This window comes from Micropterus dolomieu, linkage group LG22 (assembly GCF_021292245.1).
Source record: "Micropterus dolomieu isolate WLL.071019.BEF.003 ecotype Adirondacks linkage group LG22, ASM2129224v1, whole genome shotgun sequence".
NCBI lineage: Eukaryota > Metazoa > Chordata > Actinopteri > Centrarchiformes > Centrarchidae > Micropterus > Micropterus dolomieu.
The window spans coordinates 32,034,251-32,040,250 of record NC_060171.1 but is presented as its reverse complement, the minus strand read 5'-3'; positions in this window follow the sequence as shown (position 1 = coordinate 32,040,250).

The following is a 6,000-nucleotide window of genomic DNA, read 5'->3' as shown; positions in this document are numbered from 1 at the left end:
AGTATTGCAATCCATCCAATAGTTGTTTTGACAATTCACTCAAAAGCACAAATGTCACCCTTATGGTGGCACTACAGGATACACAGAGTTTACCAAAGTCATTTGGATCCATCCTCCGGGGACCATGAATGTCTCTACAAAATGGCATGGCAATCCATCTGATAGTTGAAATATTTCAAAATACCTGCATTGAAATCAAATGTTAATGCCTTTAATATTTCTGTTGATGTTACGCTTACGTGGTTCACATCATTTAACAAAATTGTGTTTTATCACAATATGACAAACGAACAGAAACATACAGTTAGTTCGTCCCTGCAGTTATGTTGAAGAGATGATGTGAAGAAAAAGAATGGTGCTACAGGTCCAACTGAAAGGATGGATTACCATTAACTAAATCACCTGCAAAATGAGCTCAGATATTAGATCTACTGTTGCATTTCTACATTGATTACTACATGCTCCACTAATTTTCTACTTTGTTTCGGTAAGACAGTTTTTCAGGGACTGATTTCTACAGAGGCGTGATGAAAGAGAGGATTTAAAGGTACAAATTATGACTCTGAAGGTTACCAAAATGTTACAGTGTCCCAGCATATTATTACAGGACATGTAGATCCTCCCCAGCCTATTTTCCCTGAATAAAAACATAAAATCAGCCTGACCACATACACAGTAAAGAGTAGACCATGAAGTTTTGTCCTGAGCCAGCCGCCTGCTGTTTGGGTTCTTTAAATCTGCAGGGCAGCAGGTCTGTCATTATGTGAGCAGAGCTTTGGGTGTGTCTGAGAGGCAGCCAGCCAGAGACTGGAAACCAGGCCACAGCAGCGGAAACATCTGTCCTCCTGACCTCAGGGTGAGATCACACCGCCCCCTACTGGGTACAACTGGTACAACTACAAGCAGCTCAGTACATTCTGCATATGTGGTTCATTGTGGTCTGTTCAACGTTGAAACTACTTTAAAGTTTCAATACCTCCTGCAAAATGTAAAGTAAATAACTGACATAAGAGCAAACTCTCATACTGCATAGCACTAACCAGCTTGCTCATTCAATATACCAAGTTAGACTAGATAAGGGGGAAAAATTGTCTAAAAAGAAAATATGAAATATCAACACAGACACAGAAAAATAATACATTGTTAGGAACTAGCGAAGATTTTTCCCACCTCTGTAGCCATGCTCTGTTTGTAAAGATGTGATGAGATGAAAAGATCAGTAACAACAGGATTTAAACTGATTATTAGGATTTTTCCTAGCATAGCAACATCACTGAAAACAGGGAGAAACTGATGGCTTAACTCAAAAAATAAGAAATGTTAGCAAGCTCATTCATAACCCTATTATAATAACAGGACTTTTGTTTGAAGTAACTAGACTCAGTGTAATTGTTGGTCATGCTAACTGCTTCTAAAACAAGCTCTTGGGATGTTGAATAAATAAGACAGCTTGGAGATACTGTTGGAGTATTTATTTTTCACCATTAACGCTACGGTAGGTAATGTTGGAGAAACTAGCAAGAGACAGAGACAGTATCCAACCGTAAAAAGCCAAAGCCACTCTCCTAGAACACATTTTCATGCACATTAAGAGCTAGTTGCACCAGGGCACAAAGCAGGAGTCTTCAGGAAATCAGACATGTTTTAAATAAGAGAAAGTCTTTGCCAAATAAGAGAAAATCTTTTTGCCCCATTGGTCCAATTTTAAGTAATTACTTTCACTATGACTGGTAGAACTGATGTAAGAAACTGTAGTTTTACAAAGAAGGTAATGCAGTTACTTTAGGCTAGGCTAAACACATCATGGATCTCAACTCTGCCTTTACACAAACAAGATGAACCTTACATTAATGGCAAGCAAGCATATTCCTTAAATAAAATTAGATGTTAGAATGTTTCTTTAAGATAGTAGTGCTGCCAGCTACACCGAGCAAGAGACTCACACAGCGGAGTCTAAACACACACAGACAGATAGATAGATATATAGAGAGATAGGTGATCAGCTATCTCTATTGTCTCAGCCTTATAGCACACTCTGGTGGTAAAAAGGGTCGTGCACAGTGAACCTGTTATTCTCACCTCAGCCAGACTGGATCAGCCACCTGCTGAGCTGACCTGCAGGCTGTAATATGGTCATTGGCAGGTTTTACTTTGTGATCCTCTGAGCTATGACATTAACCTGTCACTCTATTTGATCAGACTAACCTAAAATGTCTTATAGAGTGAAACTCATTTGTGATTGTATTCAGTCTCAAATCTCAAGCACCGGAGGATTTCACTACCAGCTCATGCTCCTACTGTCAACTTCCAATTATGAACTTGAATTTTCAAAGTCAACATTAACCATCATTATAAGTGATATCTTGTTTTTTGTTCGACTATGTGCCCAGTGTTAAGCAACCAAGAAATATTGGTATCACTCTTAAATCTTCAAATCAGGTCAAAGGTAAGAGTAATACTTTTAAACTGACCTGGAGCTGATGATACATGGAGCAACTTTTAGAGCAATGGTGCTGGGCAATGTTGCCGTAAGCGGTAATGAGAAAAGATTACTGCCGTAATCCCCTTCCCCCACCACTCTGCCCCCCACCCCGCCCCACCGCTATCCATTCAAAACATAGCCGGGCTTGCCACAAGCAAGATTGCCCGCCACTTTGGGCCAGGCTGAAATAAATTAGCAAAAATTAGCATGCTAAACATGGTAAACGTTTCCCTCTAAACATCAGCATGTTAATAAAGTTATTGTGAGCATGTTAGCATCCTGCCATTAGCAGTTAGCTCAAAGCCCCACTGCCTTAGTACAGCCTCACAGACCTGCAAGCCTGTCTGAAGACCTGATACACCAGTCTGCAATCACAGCCAACAACAATGACTATACAAGAAAATGCTATTATATGATTTGTTTTGTATTGAATTTCAACTTTATTACAGTCAGTGTTTCTACATTACAAACATTTAACATACAGTTTGTAATATGCCCTATAAATCATAATAACATGGATAACCTGACTGCTAACATTGGCAAACTTCATGGAGAAAGCTGGACCTTCTCTAGGTCTGTTTATTTCTTGTTGTCAGTGCTATCTGAACATCGCTAACATGGGAACAGCAGCTTCAGATCAGAAGTTGGCCTGGTAGGCCAGCATATAGCCATCGTTCTACATGTAGATCCACACAGTGTCACGATTCTGCCTGTCCGCCCGATGTTAGTCTATTTACCTCTGCCTGTTTTATGGTTTGATGTCAGTTTGTTCTGTGTTTCTTGTTTCAGTCTGGTTACGTGGTTTAGGGTTTTGTTCCATGCCTTATGTTTCCTCTGTTCAGCCTTTTTATGTTTATTTGCCTCTTCAGATTAGATCAGTTATTGGTTCTGTCTTATTTTGTAGTCAGGCTTCTGTGTCAGTTCTTAGATGTGTTTACTAGTTTCTTCCCATTTAGTCACATGTCTTCTGTGTTCTGGTTTCATTCATCCTAATTTGTCTGCTTGTCTGTGTGTTTCCTGTTGGTTTCTTTTCTTGTGTTTAGTGGTCAGTATCTTGTGTTCAGTCTGCTTGTTTCCTGTTGTGTTTCTGTCTATTGAGTTGTTCTTATCTTCTCTAGTTGTCTTATTTTGATGTGGCCTGTGTTAGGTGTTTTGTAACCTGTGTTCTTTCTGTTCCCCCTGTAATAACTCTGCCTGCCTGTGTTGTCTGTGTTGCTTGATTGTCCATGTCACCTGTTGTGGTTCCGCCTTGCTCGTTTGCTCAGGTTTAAATGTTTGCTTGTTCCTTCAGTCTGTGTCTGGTTATTGTAGCTTGTCTTGCTCTGTCATGTCTAGTGTTGTGGGATGTCCTCTGCCTGCTCGTTCTCCCCAATTGTTTCGTATGGATTTGGATTCAGCATTTTTCCTTTGGATTACTTGTTTATTTGCACTTGTTTGATTCAGACACTGCTTTTGTGAGTACACTTTCTGTTGAAATAAATCTCAAGAACTGTTCCTGCTCTGTCCTTGTGTCCTATATTTGGGTCCTAAACCTACTCCACTCACAACCACAACCTGACACATTTTTAAGTTGTGGCACGTTCCTTGGACAACCAGATGTATCTGTTTTAATAATGTTACATTCAGTTGGAATGAAGTTTAAATCCTGGGTTACATTTTTGAAGACTGTTCCCTCCATATAACCATTAATCATTTGTCCACCTGACAAATAAGGCCAAATCAATTGCAATACTGTGCTGCAACATGTAACATGTTTATAGGCAACATACTTAATTTTACTGTAGGTATTGCACATTTTTCCTCAGAAATCTCTTGGTTCCTTATGCTGTAGTTATTGCAATGGCTGAGTGAGGACTCTCGTCCACACACACAGAGCATACTTACCTCTGAAATCTTTGGGGATTGACTTGCAGGACTCAGCACTGTTCTTCAGGTAGCGCCGTCTCTGTTTGTCTGTCTTCATGTGTCTGACATTTGCATCCTGTCTACATCCGCAAGCAATTTATCCATCTAACACACACACACACACACACACACACACACACACACACACATACACATACACACACACACGCGCGCGCGAACACACACACATAACACTGTATACAGTTAACATATATACATGGTAAGCCATACTTAACTTTAAAATATTTCAAATAACTCAGGTATGTTTCTTCATATTATCATATTAATTTTATAATTACATAACAACATTTCAATCATGTCCATGAGAGACTGTGAGCTAATGTAGCATTCTTATTTAAACTATGTTTTTCTTTGCAGTATTATATTGCTACTTGCTGATGCAACAACCCAGTTTCATCATAGTTTAATAAAGATTGACTTCATGTTTCTCACGTAGTTATTGTTCTACGACATTAGGAATCATTTTAGTGTCTTGAGTGGATGTTTTACTGTACCTCTTTGGAGAATTTCTGTGTTTGGCCGTTGTTTAGCTGCCTGTGGATGACACCAACATCTGTCTCCAACTGGCTGAGCTCCTGGCCCAGGAGGCGCAGAGACAAGTCTGTGTACAGTCCCTGGTTGTGAAGGTAGGTAAGGCTGAATGTGTTTTCAGCATTCCAGCTTCAAGTTCATATTTTCTTTGGGGACTGTACCTTCACATAGTCACAAGACTCGCAAGTCAGCTGAACAGAAGAGTCTAAAATGCCGAAGTAATAATAGTCACAATTATCTGCACTGTATGGCTCAGTGCCAGTGTATCCATAAACCATCAGAGCAGAGGTGGAATTGGACTGGACCCAGGAACCACTCTCACCAATGTAAAATGATGCTGGTCGACCTTATTTCTCACCTGTTCCTGCAGGTTGTTCAAAGATCCTTCACAGGACTGAACCTGCTGCAGCACGGACTCGTACTTCACAGAAGGGAAAGTCCACAGGTTGGAGTCCACCGCACAAACACACGAGCCATTCTTCCTCTGGCCAGACACTCGCTGAGCCTGGCCATCACCCTGTAGTCACACATGTATAAAAACACTGATGTTGTATAGAGCAGATTTACAAGGGAATAGACCTCAGTCTAACGTCAGCAAGTGCTGTATCTCCCACTTTGGTGTCTAATAGCAGGATATCAGGTGCAACTTACTGTAGACAGGAGCAGCAACAGCATGATGAGATGGAGAAATGATTAGTGGACTGCAGTACAGAAGCTGTTAGTACTGAAATTACCACCCCTCCTCTTCTCTTTTCTCTAATAATCTCAATCACAACAAACACACATTTTCCTGACTTGCTTCTTGTCACTAATGAGTCACTATAGATCCTTAAATCCACTCACATGTATGTAAAGCTAAAAAAATATGAAATTACAACAGATTCTGCAACCCAGGAGGTGGGAAAGAATGAACTGTTGATTTGCTATTTATTCTATTTTACCAATGTATATAAATTCATAAGGTAATTAAATACATGTTTACCACAACTTGTTTATAGTATCTCCTAAAAAGACACCAGATTCTCATGAAGCAGGAATAAAACCTGGTTCAGGTCTGTTTA